General features: G+C 37.8%; 1 protein-coding gene across 1 annotated transcript in view; it reads right to left on the bottom strand.

The window, feature by feature from the left end:
• Window positions 1-15127, bottom strand: part of cdk18 (cyclin dependent kinase 18) — a 55311-nt gene extending 40184 nt beyond the window's left edge. The window contains exon 1 of the mRNA XM_082155910.1: window positions 14808-15127. The gene's annotated coding sequence lies outside the window, so the exon portion shown is untranslated. The remainder of the gene's footprint in view (window positions 1-14807) is intronic.
• Window positions 15128-15387: the final 260 nt, after the last annotated feature.

The following is a 15387-nucleotide window of genomic DNA, read 5'->3' on the forward strand; positions in this document are numbered from 1 at the left end:
ATAGAAATGTGAGGAAATGTTTCCAGAAGCAGATTAAAATCCTTTGTATTATCTATTATTTTATTTAAGTATGTATATGTATGTGTATACAGTATATATTTCATTAAAGGTATAGTCGAGGATCTTTCCGAATTTTAGATAAGACCCGCCCTCTCCACTTTTTGAATAAGTTTGATTGATTCACCAGAATGATTGACAATTAGGAGGACCAATAGTATAGGTGATCCACCCGGAAGTAAAAAATCCTCCGCTATACCTTTAATTTAGATTTTCTTCTCATTACCTTTGTGTTAATATTCAGCTTTGCATAGTTTATTAAAGCCCTAGAGCAGGTAGTACTTTTCTCTCATGATCAATTCTGCCTGTATATTGTAACTCTGTTGGGCGGAAATCTCGAATCTGCATTACTATTGGTTACCCTTTACATCTGTCTGTGGGTTTTGCAAATATTTAACCAATGAAAAGTATTAAAAAGAGCTTGTGACTAAACCTTGTAACTCCATTGGATGCTGAAACCTCATAAATCCACACTGCTTGTATTGTGAATGAAGTGCTACACACAGTGGTGCAACTTGGACAAAACATCATAATCATCAAGAAACACCATATATAAAGGCTAATGTTTTATGTATTTAAGGAGTGGAGAAGTGTGCATTTGTCGCTGTGTCATTGCCAATACTGTCTTAAATAGCCTGTGCGTAGCACTTCACCTTTAATAACAGGAGATTTTGTCCAAATTACAAAAAAAGTGTGCCCACATATAGCTACAGTAAACTTTATAACCCATAAGTTGATGAAAACGTAACGCAATGCACTTACTACCTCAGATGCGGGCGGCCAATCTAATGACAGGCAAAACCTGTCCTAAATTCTCAGAAATTCACTGGTCAAAAACCTCATAACTCCATTTAATCTTGGTTTTGGTAAAATGTTAATAATATAATGTCTCACCTTATATAAAGCCACAATATCAACTTTGACAACACAGTGTTTAATAATTTTTTTTAAATACAGCGCGTTTTCCATTTCCTGAAAAGTAGCATTTTTGGATATGTGAGGTTTCCGCCCGATAGCGAAGATATGTAATCTAAAGGTGTGTTGGGAATGAAATTAGTAAATACCATGTGCTCCCTTTAGATATTAACCCCAGTATTTATGAAAGCATTATGAAATTCATTTCTGATCTTATAATATAAGCTTCTGTAGGGCATGTTTGACATGCAGCCATGCTCTCTTTATTGGGTGACTTTTGTCTGATCTGACCCTCGAGCTAACATTAGGATAATGACAGACGTATCATATCAGAATCACATTCTATTGTCTTTATAATCACATTGTTTGCCCTTTTTCTCCTTCCAGCTATTCTCTTTCTCATTACGTAATCTTCCCACTGTCACATCCATCTCTGCTTACATTCCCCTAATGTAGAGCTCTTAATTGAGCTCTGCGCTGTTAGCAAAGCTGGAACACTGCAGTCTGATATGTGTTGACCTCTGAATGAGTCTGTGGATGAACCAGCGAGGAACAGCTGTGCTCGCCAACCCTCCACCCAAAATCCCCTGCTGTCCTTGACTCCCTCTCTCTCCATCTCCTGGCAGACGCCAAGATCAAAGATGACATTAACATTGGTGAGGTGTGCAAAGATACTGAATGTTTAACCTCTCTGTCTGTGTGTACTTGTTGTGTGCCACGAAACCAGCCGCACAAGGCAGATAAAAGTAGGGCTGGGTAAAAAAATACAGATTTTATTTTATTTTCTTCAATCTATTCTCATTTTAAAGAACCAATATCGATTCTTAAATCCCAAGAATCGATCTTTCAGTCTGTTGTTTTCAGTTGATGAATGAACAATGCTTTGTTGCGGGCCTCCCATTCAATATATCTCAATAAGCTTTGGGCTTTGTTACTTTCTGATATGAAACAGAAACTCTGTTCGAAATATACCCTCATCATTCACTATCCCCTACATTACTCCACTAATATAGTCTACTTGAAGGAGCGAATGAAAACGAGTGAGTGAATTCGGACACTGAGTGCGCCGGAAGGGCTGGCGCTTTTGCATAGTTTGTGCTTGATGTTTAATAATCATTTGAAACTTAGCAAACTGGCAGCTCTGGAAATATTTATCTTGAACTCTATCATGGAAACTAGCATGTATAGCCTAAACCTTAATCAAACGATTTAATAATCAATTAAAAAGGAATTTATACCTGTATGATATTACACTGTAGCCATATTCGATCAACGGTTTGGAAAATGGATGACCATCTATTGGTCAGACGCGGGAATTCATTCGGCACGACTGTCACAGGGCATTATGGGTATTCTCTAGCTGTTGAGTCTACATCGGTTGTACACTCATTATTGTGGTGCATTGTGGGATTGAATGAGGGCACTTAATAACGTCCACTATGATTACGGACACCAATACAAATGGCTGTCCCTTCAAATAGTGCCCTATTTAAGGGTATCGGGAGCGATTTCGGACACAACCAAAGCCTCAGCTTTCTAATTCTGTTCATTTTAATACGAAATTCAAACAATAATTTGCCGCTCTGTAATGTTATTGTCAGATCGATCATCTCTTCTGCTTTAGTTACAACACAAACATCTGAAGGTATGTTGAAAGATACATTACAACTTACTACAATCTGTATCATGTCTCATGTAATCGCTCAGTTTCAACCGCGGAAAGATGTCAATAAAACAGCTTGTAAACAAAGTCACGTAATGCCTCGGAATAGCCATTAAATTTCCAAAAAACTCAGCTAGAAAAATTATCTTGGAGAAGAGCATTTTGTTAAATATATGCACTATATTCCATATTCGTTGTATTTTTACTTAATCTGTTCTTCAATATTTAATGTGTTTGAATAAATTCTTCATGTTTTTCCATTATCATTTACTCAACCCTCATGTCGTTCCAAACCTGTTTGACTGACTTTCTTATAAAGAACATAAAAGAAGATATGCTATGCTATATGCTATTTGGGAAACATTTCTCAAAATATATTTTATGTTCAAATTATGACAGAATGTTCTTTTTTTTCTTTTAAGTATCGGTGATATTCTGTTCTCTAGATCTTTTTTTATTTTTGCCTGTTTACAGTCCGCCTGTCGGAGTTTAATACTGAGCTTAGAGCAACAGTAATAAATCTGTCTTTAGAAAATGGCGAACTGAAAAAAGACAGTTCAGACACTTTGATTTGATCTACCTTTTTCTCTCCTCTTTCACTCCAACTTTCCAAAGCAGCTTAATTGCTCATTGCCAGGAATGCATTCCAAATCAGGATGCGCCCCATTTGTCTTCTTTACAGACTACAGATCTGGCTCAACACGAATCAAAGAGCACACACTGGCAGACTGTGCACCCGGCCAAAGGCCAATATCCATGCAGGTCTCATTCAAGGTCCCCGCATACACAACGAAAAGTGCAACCAGAACCCCTGCATGGCGAAAAACACACCGAAAAACATAGCCTAATTTAGCTTTTCTATGGACTGGTCACTCCGCGGGGTATGGCGGGTTTTGATTGAGAACACGACTTCCCACATGAAAAGATGTGAGAATATAATGAGAAGATTCTGATCTCTCTGACAGAGTTTGGCCGTCTCGTCTCTGGCTCGCCATCATCAAATGGCATCTGCTCTCGTTCTCGTGCCAGATCAACTTGGCCCTCGGCTCAGAGCGGGAAAACCCATCATTTGGCAGAGAGAAGCCCTTGATGGTGCAACAGTGATGTCTCAAGCTGCTTTCTCTACGGTAGTGTGTCAGGACAATTCGCCTTTTTCTTCGTCCGTCCAAACTAGAGAGAAAACATGAAGGCGTTGTTTGACTCATCTGCCTATTAGATGCCCGCGAGTGACAATCGGATGCTGTTTGATTCTGGGTTTGCCCTCTTTTTTTTTTGCTTCCCCAAAGATTCATCCAAACTCAAAGTCATCCTCATGTGGCCATAATTAAAAAAATGGAGATCAAATAGAGTTGCAAGTCTGGTTACTGAATGTGCAAGAAAACTTTTCAGGCATCCAAACACCCTGCAGAGATTGTTTGTGACATTAAAGCCAATGGTTTTTCTCCCATCTGGCTTTGCTGCTGCAATTACAGTACTGGCATTACTGCACAGATGTCCGTCTACCGAGTCCATTTATTGAACAATGAGAAAACAACATGACATTTGCCTCTTGCGAACACGGCTAAGCCCTCCAGTGGAGTGGCGTCAGAGCATTGTGGAGGCTGAGTACTGACGTACAGAGAGGGAAATCATTTCACCTACACTTTAATTGATGCTTAGGCACCCGTGGGTTCAGTTCATTCAGTACTGCAGTTGATCAAATGCTTGTTTTTGTCCAGGATGAGAGCATGCAGAGACGGCCACAAGGAGACCTCTGAGAGCAGCTGGTGGTGCTGAATAGTATTGTGAGTTGATTTGAAGGTGAAAAAGGATATCCTCTCGTCATGCACAAAGAAAAAAAACGCTTGTTGCGTGTAATTGTATGGTGGAAATGTCACTGTTAATCAACAATTTTCGTGAAAAACCAGGGTTTTGATTTGGGAAATCACACACACACACACACACACACACACACACACACACACACACACACACACACACACACACACACATACACACACACACAGGATATTTCCTCCTGTTTTCTTTAATTGCTATTATTGCTTTTGGCTTGTTCACTGGGTGGTTTGTAAGGCACTTTTGTTATAATTTTGATTGATATTCAACAACATTGAATTCAAGTTATTGCATTTTGATGCATATTATATATCCACCATATTGGTTAGCGGCTGATATTAGTTTTTAATTTATAGATTTATTAATAATTTTTGGTTTAATTTATTTGTATGTTGGATGATATAGAATAGTTCATTTTGCATGCTCATTTCTCCCTATTTTTCACCTTTAAAAGTGCTAATTTAAATACATTTAATTTTAAATCACTTTAATTATAATTTAATAACAACATTAAGCATTTGCAGATTTGAAAATAAATAGAAAATATTATAAAACATTATAATATTGAGATTCCTAAATTCACTTGTAGAATTTAAAATATATTATTTATTTTTATATTTATTTATATAACAATATATTTACTTAGTATATTTATTTTACATTGAGTTTTAATATGAACGATTTATTGGTTATCAGCCATAACATCATAATAACTAATGGCTTATCATTATCGGCCAGAATTTTAACATTTGTGTATTTGTGAAGATTATTATTATTATTATTATTATTTGCAATAACATTCAGTGAAGAATTGTGTACAAGGTGATTTAAGATATTTTAGTGTATGATTCGTCCTCGACATAGTACATACTGCAGCTTTTCTAGAAAACAACTCATCCAGAAACAATAATTATATTTTGTACGAACCCCTTGAATCTCTTAACATGTGTCTGTAAAAAGATGACCTAGATCCTCTCTGACGCCCCAGGGGGATCGACTGAGTCATTTCATCCAGAAGTGCACTCCTGTAATGTCGTCCCAGGAGGAATAAAGGTGTTGCTCCAGTAAAGGGAAAAATCCAGTGTTCAATGTCGCTTACATTGGCTCTTATATTACACGACATGTATGCTTATGTATATTGCAACAATTTGTTGAGACAATGGAGTTAAAAATTGTAAAACCATTCAGGCCTGAAATTGTGGGACTGTTTTGAAAGTTGATAATGAAAGTAAACGCCAGCAACAGATAATGACATGTTTTACCTCCAGATTTGCCAGTATTCTGAGTGAAATGAGTGAAAACTATGGCAATTTGGAGCAGATGTGTAATTTAGCCTTGCTGTTGTTTGAGTTAAATCAGTAAAGCGAGGAATGACTAACTAGGGATGGTGTCTCAGCGGAAGCACAGAGCGCTTTCTGCATATTGCTCTTTGGTGTTAGTTTTGGGGAAGTCGTGAGGATACAGTGGAAGTGGAATAAAGAGGACCGATTAATGAGGAGAACATTTCCTTCATCTCGCACTTGATTTACTCATGATCTTCAAATCATAGATGATTGTTTCTCTATATCAAAAAACAATAATGTCTTAGTCTCAGTGGCCTTGTGTAGAAATATGTATGTGGAAATGGCCAGAGGAGAATTTGATTGGCTTCTTCAAAATTTCAGGGTACATCATTTTCTCAGTTAATTATATTTGACAGTTATATGTCTTAAAATTACAATAGACGCAAGTCAATAGTTGACATGCATTAAGAGTACAGAACTATACAAAATGAATGTGGATAACAGCTCAGTTTGTTCTTGGGAAAACTTGATGAGAAAATGTTGAGTTCATTGAGAGTTGATTGCAGACTTCTCAAATCTGAGCACAGTTTGTGATCTCTTCTGATACTGATAGAGAAGTGAAAGCAATGCATTCATAAAAAAAAAGTTAAAAAAAAAGGGAAATCAGCTGTTCAATTAATCTTGTGGCTGACTTGGGACAATTGAGATATTAAAGATATCACTGAGGAATGTTTATGACGTGTAGTTTCACAAAAAAGGACTGTTGTTGACCGTTTAAAGACATAATTCGATTTTTGAAATTTTATTTTACTATTTATTCTTATTTCTGGAAGAATTTGAGAAATTATTGCTTTCATATTAAGTCTTTTTTATTTTATTTTTAATTATTTATTTATTTTCTGGAATGGAGAATTTGAGAAGTGTTTACTTTCATATTGAACATCTTATTTTATTTTATTTTACTTTATGAAGAATTTGATAAGAAGTAGCCTATGTTATTTTATATTGAGCCCTCTGTTGCTGTCTATGTGAAACAAGTGAGATATTGACAAGATGTCATTTGTGATTTGTCTTTCCCATGGGTGATTCCAAAGATAATTCTCACATCCGTGCATCATATGCAGTACATTTACGACTAATGCATTTGTCTCCAGGTTCTTATTGAATGTATTAATTTAGCCTACCTGTCCATCAGAACATTCATGTCCATCATCTCAAGATGGTTTGTCTCTGCAATAATGCTTTAATGGCTGCATTAGGATGTAACCCAGATTTTCAATTCTGACTCGAACCCAAACCACATAAAGACAAGCCGCGCTCAGTCCTGCGGTCAGATTAGTTTACGCCTCAGTGACAGAAGCGCTCGGTCAAATCATGCTTCAGTGCGGTTTTACAACTCGCAATATGCCAGCACAACGTTGCCCTTGTTTCTCAGAATGACATACAAGCAATTACACTGGATTCCTTCTATCCCACTAAAGCCTGTTCTTTTAGGAAGCCAAAACCTGAGTAAAGCGGTTACTTTTTCACTTTTTTAACTATTAACATGATACTTTGCTTGTGTTTTCAGATCAAGAGCTACAGACTACAAATCAAATATTTACACATTTTGTAATTTTCAATGTAAACGAGCTATGGATGAGAGAACTTTATTTTCCTCAATGTGTCTTTTTATGACATTGATTTGGTGAGTAGGTGTTAGTAAATCACATCTTTAGAGTGTTCGTGATTGTTCACGGTGTTCGAGGTGCCTGATTCTCTAATGAATGACTCTTATGAATCTGAAGCAGTCTCAAACTCACAAGTATGTTGGTTTGAATTGGTTTGAAACAACTGAATCACTCGCTAAACTGTGTCAGATCTGATTTGATGTTTGAATAGTTTAAAGGGTTCACCCAAAAATTTTAATTCTGTCATTATTTACTCACCCTGATGTCGTTCCAAACCCGTAAGACGTTCGTTCATCTTCGGAACACAAATGAAGATCTTTTTAATGAAATCTGAGAGCTTTCTGTCTCTCCATTGACAGCTACGCAACTTTGATGCTTTAAAAAGTTAAGAGATCGTAAAACTAATCCATATGAATTGAGCGGTTTAGTAAAAAAATTCTGAAGAGACTCGATCGCTTTATATGATGAACAGATTTAATTCACATATAAACATTCATCAACTCACACATCAGTTGTTGTAAACGGAAGCTCATGTTCACTTGACGTGCGAGAACCAATGAGGTTCATTCTCGTTCATCAAGCCAGCTCGTTGAGCTTCTGTTTATGTTCGCTGATCAATCTTTATATAATGTGAATAAAAGCCTAAATTAAATCTGTTCATCATATAAAGCGATCGAGTCTCTTCAGAAAATTTGGACTGAACCGCCTAATTCATATGGATTAGTATGACTATTTCCTTATGAACTTTTTGAAGCGTCAAAGTGGTAGTTGCGTAGCCGTCAATGGAGGGACAGAAAGCTCTCAGATTTAATCAAAAAGATCTTCATTTGTGTTCTGAAGATTAACGAAAGTCTTCTGACAGAATTCATGACAGAATTTTCATTTTTGGGTGAAATAACCCTTAAATTATCAACTGATTGTTCATAAGTCAACATGAAGTTAAAGATACACAACACTTTTGTTATAAGAAGTAAAAATTTTTTTTAATAAAAATAGTACTGGCTATTGTTTAGTATAGTTAGGCATAATTGAACAAAACTTTGCTTCTGAACAGCCGTGTACAGTGAGAGATTATGTTATTTGACAACTTAGTCATTCGGTTCCTAAACATTTCATTTTGGGGGCCAGTGGTTTTCTCGTCCTGTTATTATATGGAGCCAATGGTTGATTGAATGCACTGTAACTCGTCCAGCACCAGCGGTTGTGAAATTGAGACGTCCCCCTTAAGACGGATGGCGATACCTCAAACGCGTATCGCCCCGATACAATATTCCTGCCTGTCAAGCTATAAAATCATGCGACTAAACTAAGATAAATGGGTTCCATGGACACAAAGACAACTTAATATTTGGCAAAGCCGAAAATGACATGACAGGAAGGGCCATTTGTCATTGCCTTTGGCTTCACGGCATGTGTGGACATAGATAAAGATGCATATTACTTTGACTGCCACATTAGACTGTCTTTTTCGGAAAGGAGCGAGCTGTGAATGATGCATTAGTAATGCTGTTAGTGCTGGTGTCATATAATTTTCCTTCATTTGCTCGTACGCTTTTCATTACTTGAGTAAACACTTGACTTGACTTCAAAATGCACATAAATCTGGGGGAGGGGGGTGATCATATATTTTTAGAAAGCCTAGCAGCAGTAAATGCCTGGCTCCCATATAGATGAAGCAATAAAAACGACCTTTTGTTTTCACTGTCCGCGTCATTATGGCCGACACCAGAGATGTCTTGTTTCACTACAAGAAGCTCTTTCTTTAGTTATGTAGATGCACAAACAAAAAAAAATGTTCTGGCGTCAAGCTAAAACAATGGCTCTAGTGTTCCTCTTATTTAAAAAAGACATAACAGAACTGGCAACTATCAGCTAAACATCTTTAATAGTTGTGCTAGTGTTCGTTCAGCTGGCTCACAATTACGTGAAAAGAAACTGAGCCTGGTGAGAAAGAACAAACTGTGATTTTTATCAAGACTACATGGTCATTTCGTCGCTCCTTAGATGCACTGAGTTTCTACCCTCCTGCGGTGACGATTGCTAGCAGGCACTAGCTGTTATCAAAATCTTTAGCGATCCATAAATACAGCATTTACTTTAGCTCGACACGGAGGTCAATATGTTGCCCTTTTATGAGTAAAACTGGATTTTCTTGAAATGTTGGGCAACATTTCCTCCCTTTATTTACTGCAAACAGCAGGCTAGCTACTGTAAACATTTCAGGGAATCAGCTAGTCTGAGGCACATGAACGGTAGTGTTTTTGCTAAGCTATCTCTCTTATAGCAGAGACTTTATTTTACCTGTTTATGTTTGATTGCTTTATGCTCACTGGTTGCCATTTCATATTTCAGAGGGCTTAATAGGGTTTTGGGTGATGTTTTATGTATTTCCTAGACATGCTTTATGAAAATTGTCCTTTTTTTAAGACTAAAGCTATAACAAAAATGGATGTGAATATTAGCTCCGATAACTTGCTCTTTGAATCTCATGAGAAATGTTTGAGTTTATATTAAGGTCATTGACTTTAGATTGCAGACTTCTGAGATTAGAGATGCATTTTTACTGTATATTTTATTTTTATGTAAGTTATATAATCTTGTATAAAATAGGCTATATTTGTGATTACTGTATATATATATATATATATATATATATAATATTATTATTATTATTATTATTATATATTTATTTTTTTGTCTATATATATATATATATATAGGGACCTTTTACATACAGTATATCGGGACCTTTTCTAACTGCAGACTTTGGTATTATTGAGGGGAAATAAATTTGGGATTTTTCTTTCCTGAGACCAAAACTAAACAATGAGTTTGTCGATGCTAGACGGAGTCTGTTCAAGCACAGAAAATAGTGCTATACAACTAAATGGCTGGCTAATTGTGAAATATGGATTTAAGATGACGGTATGTCCTGTTTTGAAGGAACTGGTCCAGTGCTGGTTTTCTAGAGGCTGCACAGAAGTTATGACCCATAAATAGCCTCAACAAGATATGATTAATAGAAATGAAAGTGTGTTGACGGGCTAACTACCTCAGATCTGCTGGGTGACTAGCTCTGTTTGGACTGTGGGTGGCACATCTTCACCCTGATTTTCACAGAGAAAACACTGAACTGAGAACAGTTTGTGCCAAAATTAAAGACTTTAAACAGGGAAGTTAAATGAACACAAACAGGCACATGCAACACATGGGGGAATTTACCATGACTAACATGGCTAGTGTTTGTCTATTATTACAGGTATAATGAGTCACCATGAAACGAGTCATCACACATTCCAGGGGGCAGTTTAAATAACTTCATATCAAATGCAAATCAAATATATGAAATGAAAGTGGAAAACGGACCTACAAGGGCTAACATTACATGCATCTGAAGCCAAATCTTGACTAACAGTTTATCTAAATGTGTTGGTGTTGCTTTGCTAAGCTAACCTAATATATTAGCCAAGTGGTTTTTATATGGTGTTGCTATGTGGTTGCTAGTCTGTTCTGAGTGTTTTTTGTTGCTATGCGGGTGACGGTCCGTTCTGAGTGGTTTGTGCATTGCTGTGTGGTTGCTCGGGTATTCTGAGTGATGTTTAGTGTGTTACTTGATTTGCAGTTGCTGGAGTATTCTGCATCATTTGTACTTTGTTTCTGAGGTATTAGAGTGTTTTTTTTTTTTTTTTTTTTTTTTTTGTGCACTTTAAGCAGTTGCTCAGGTGTTGTAAGATGGTTTTTGGAGCATTGCTAGACCTTTGCATGGGTGTTCTGAGTGTTTTTTTTAAATGTTTGACTTGGCAAATACCATTAATAAGCCTATCCCTCAGATCATTCCTATTATTTAAGAACTACTGCAACCGAGAATACATTTGTTCTGCAGCAAAAGCAGCTCTGACATACATGCTAAGCTGATGTATGCATATATAGCCAGTTCTAAAAGACACAGTAGGTTACCTTTGCCTGTTAAACATAAAATACACTGAATGGACAACCTTTGTCACCTGGTCAGGTGCCATATGCTGTCAGGGTTATAAAGGTTATTAATTATAAGGGTTTAATCATTTGTCTAGCAGCACACCATTAGCCTCCTGTAATCACTCACAGGTTTACGGTGATGTCATCAGAGCTCTAAAGCAACACTTGATCAATAAGCACTCCTCCTATAAGTTATTTCTAGTAAATCAATCGGTGCCCTATAGAGACTTTAGACACCATAATTAGTCTGTGCAGATCAATAGCGTATCTCTCTTTTCCTCTCCGTGACTGTTCTGAGTGCGACTTACAAAGGGGGGAAAGGTTTGAATCTTCCAAAAGAAGTCAAAACAGAAGGACAGAGGCTGGAGTTAATGTGTAAAATGCATATATTACAGTAAATGTTTAATTTGGCATATTACTCAAGTTTTCACTCTATAGCTGTTAGTATCAGTACCAGTTTTTATAGTTTATATTTCAAAGTATAGAATCAAAATGATCACTGATTGTTATCTAGCTGTGCTTGGTGTATCAAAATACAGTTTTAAGTTGTGTGAAACTAACTTAAATTCTCATATTATTTGCACACTGACTGCATTTCTACAACAGAGCAGGATGTGTCAATTAGTGAGTCTTAATTACTCATTATTTACTGTGTAGTACAAACTTGAGCTGGGTGTTGTTAGGATGTGTATACGGACTTGTAGAAATTCTGCTTTACGTTATTAACATGTGAGAGCGACAAAGAAACGTGGAGTTAATGTAAATATAGAACAGGATGTATCCCATAAAGAGTTTAGTTGCTTGCTCATGGTTGTTGAGCAACATCAAAACTTGCCAATTTTATAGAAATGTAGTACTCACAAGTGTGTAACCCTATTGCATTACAATTATGCAATAATATTTGTTTTACTCCTTCTGACTTGAATGTTATATACAAATTAACTTTTTATTTGCTTCCCTCAAGTTCCAAATTTTCATTTTATTTGGAACCTGAGGGAACTTCAATATAATGGTTATTTCATAAGGATATGGTTAAAACATTTATATTGTAATATATACCGTAAATAATGCTTTAAGATTTTGTTCATACAACACATTCCTATTGCAAACTCTCCTTGCGCTGCGTAAGTTCATTGACATCTGCACTTTATCACCGGCGAAATCCAGCATCTTGTTTTGAGTGATAAATCTGTCGGTGGTGTGAACGTTACTCAGAAACGCTGGCTAGCGGTGTGAACAGAGGTTATTAGTTCACAGGGCCGTGAGCACTGATGCCAGTGAGGCGAGAGATTGTGAGAGGGCAGATGGTGAAGAGGTTGAACGGAGATCTCCGCGCCGCCCCAGGCCTGTACCCTGGTGTCCATGTTGGGTCGACCTTGTTCTCATCATCTTGTTTTCAACCATCAAAGCACAGCAGCTCATTTGATTAATGAGAATCATCCACAATACTGGGTGGAGTTTGTGCATATTCAGTCTCCTGATGTGTTATTTCCGTCTCTAGGCAGGGAATTTTGTGTCATTTCCATTTCAAAGGTGGAGAAGAAAGGCAAAAAAGCACTTCTTTATAATCACAGGGGTCTGAAATTGTATCCCAGCTTGGGTACAAACCACAGGGAAATTCTTGAAGGAACTTTTGTTGTTTCCTGATACTTACACAGAGCCATTAACAACACCGGATCCAAGCACATGATATACGATACGTTTTGCTTTGCCGTAGGACATTTGTGTGCGTCACTGCAGCCTTTCGCAGCCGGCACTATACGAGAGGCTCGGTTTATCTCAAATGAGCAATAAAACCTCTCATTTGATGCTCCCCTCCTAGACCCATTTGCGCAATTATCTTCAATCGCCTTCTCGAAGTAAGTCTCCACAGTCGAGGAAGGAAATTAACCGAGTTAGAAGACCAACAAACCCCAATTGCTCCTCCTGAATACACAATTTAGCTTTGAGAGGAAATGCTGGCTGTCTAGACTGAGGTGATAATATCTGTCATATTCTCATTCTATAAAGGAACTCATAAACTTATATAATGCCATTCTCTTCACCGCATCACAGGTTTGACCTCATATTCTCTGTCTTTTAAATGAAGGTTATCTTCCACACATGGAATACAGTTTGCGGAGCAAATTATAGAGGAAACTGAGTCACCATGACTAACTGATTAAAAATACCCATTTCTATTATTGTTTCCACTGGTTTTCCGCCCATAGGAAGGTACATGCACACGTGATCTCTTTAATATCTCAATTGTTTCTTCTAGACAGCGTCTAAATGTACACTCGTGTGTCTCTAGTGTTTCAAAAGTCTTAAACTGTGCTCAGATTTGCCAAGATACCAACATATGCAAATCAAATGTCAAAGATCTGAACATGAACTTAAGCATTTCTCATAAGTTCCATCAAGACCAGAAGAAGTTGCTACTTAATGCAATTAGTCTCACAAGCAACATTTGCTCAGTTCCAGAGTTATTTTAACATTTTAATATAAAGTAAATACAAGTCACATTGCCCTCAAGCAAATACAATGTGCCCTGGATCCTCTTTGTGGTCACATGAGCATCTGAGAAAGAGTTGCGAAAGTGAGATTTGTTTGTGAATTCATGCTTCGACAGGAAACCAAATCATGGTGTGCTCTTTAATAGAAGGCTTTTAAAGTTTAGCAAACAACTTTTTCTCTCTTGTTCTGTGGAAAACCATCACATACTGTTGCTTTGAAGACCCAGAAACCAAAACACTTATCTGTAGACCTTCATCAAGAACTTTTTAACTCTCATTATCAGCCTAAAATACAGCCCAAAACGGCCTTGATGAGCATAGAGAAGCTTTACATTGAAAAGTACAGCCTCAGCTAGTGGGTTGCTTGACTTCAAGATACATGACTAGTTTATTAATAGCTGCTTTCTGCACTAATGAGCCACCGCCGGCCGCCTATTGTGGCTTCACACTGGTCCTGCTTCACACTAATGTTATTGACCGACTCTATTTGTGCGTTCGAGTGCTGTCAGATAGGCTACAATAAGCAGGCGTGTTATGTAAACATTACAGTGTCACATCTCAGGACTCTCTCTGCAAATCTATAGTCCCGGCCGTACATGCAGCTGTGAATCATGAGGGTGTGTGTAGGCTTTGAACACACATGACCCCCGACGCCGCATATGTTGTGTCAGTGCGCATCAGCATAACGCCTGCATGTGGGTCTATTAAGATGAGCGAAACCTGAAGGGAAAGAGCACGTTTACGGCATTAATCGAGCGCTAGGTGTAGATCCCAACACGGTTTTAAGTCTAGATCTAAACAACAATCACAGCAGCAGTGCACATAAGTGCAGACACAGTCAGAATCATCTCAAGCACGTCATAAGGTCATGACAGTTCATGTAACAACACAGACACGGTTGCATACTCACAGGAGTGGCTGGAGTCTGCAGGAGGCAAACAGTATACCGTCTCTACTCTACTCTTCCTTCAGTGTGAAAGGGAGGAGAAAGAGGAGGAGGAGGGCGGCCTCCAGGTCTGAAGGCAGTCAGCGCACCGGCACACAGATAATCCAACACTGGAGGTGTCTTATTTAGTCTGCAGCACGCATGCATGGGTGCATGCAGTAGACACAGGCACAGGCGTTTATCTTGCGTCCCCTCGCTGCGATCCCTCCTACTTCTGCTCATGAGAGACCCTTCTGACAGGAGGAGATGCGGGAAACATAACAGAAAATAAATAAAAAAATAAAAACATACAGGAAGCAAATGTGTCTCACTGAAGGATTTTATAATCATGCAAGGTCTCCACCCCCACTTGGCTGTCTCTCCTCCCCTATTGTTATAGCAACGGCCAATCAGAGCGCTTCATCACACAAGCCCTCTCCGCCTGCCGAGAGACTGTGATTCTTTCACACCGGAGCTTGTTCAATATGGCTGTGGACCAAAAGTGTGTGTGTGTGTGTGTGTTTTGTGGATGCTGTTAATTAGCTGATCTGTCTAGTGAAAGGTT

The sequence above is a fragment of the Leuciscus leuciscus genome, assembly GCF_965113295.1.
Source record: "Leuciscus leuciscus genome assembly, chromosome: 23".
In the NCBI taxonomy this organism is placed as follows: domain Eukaryota; kingdom Metazoa; phylum Chordata; class Actinopteri; order Cypriniformes; family Leuciscidae; genus Leuciscus; species Leuciscus leuciscus.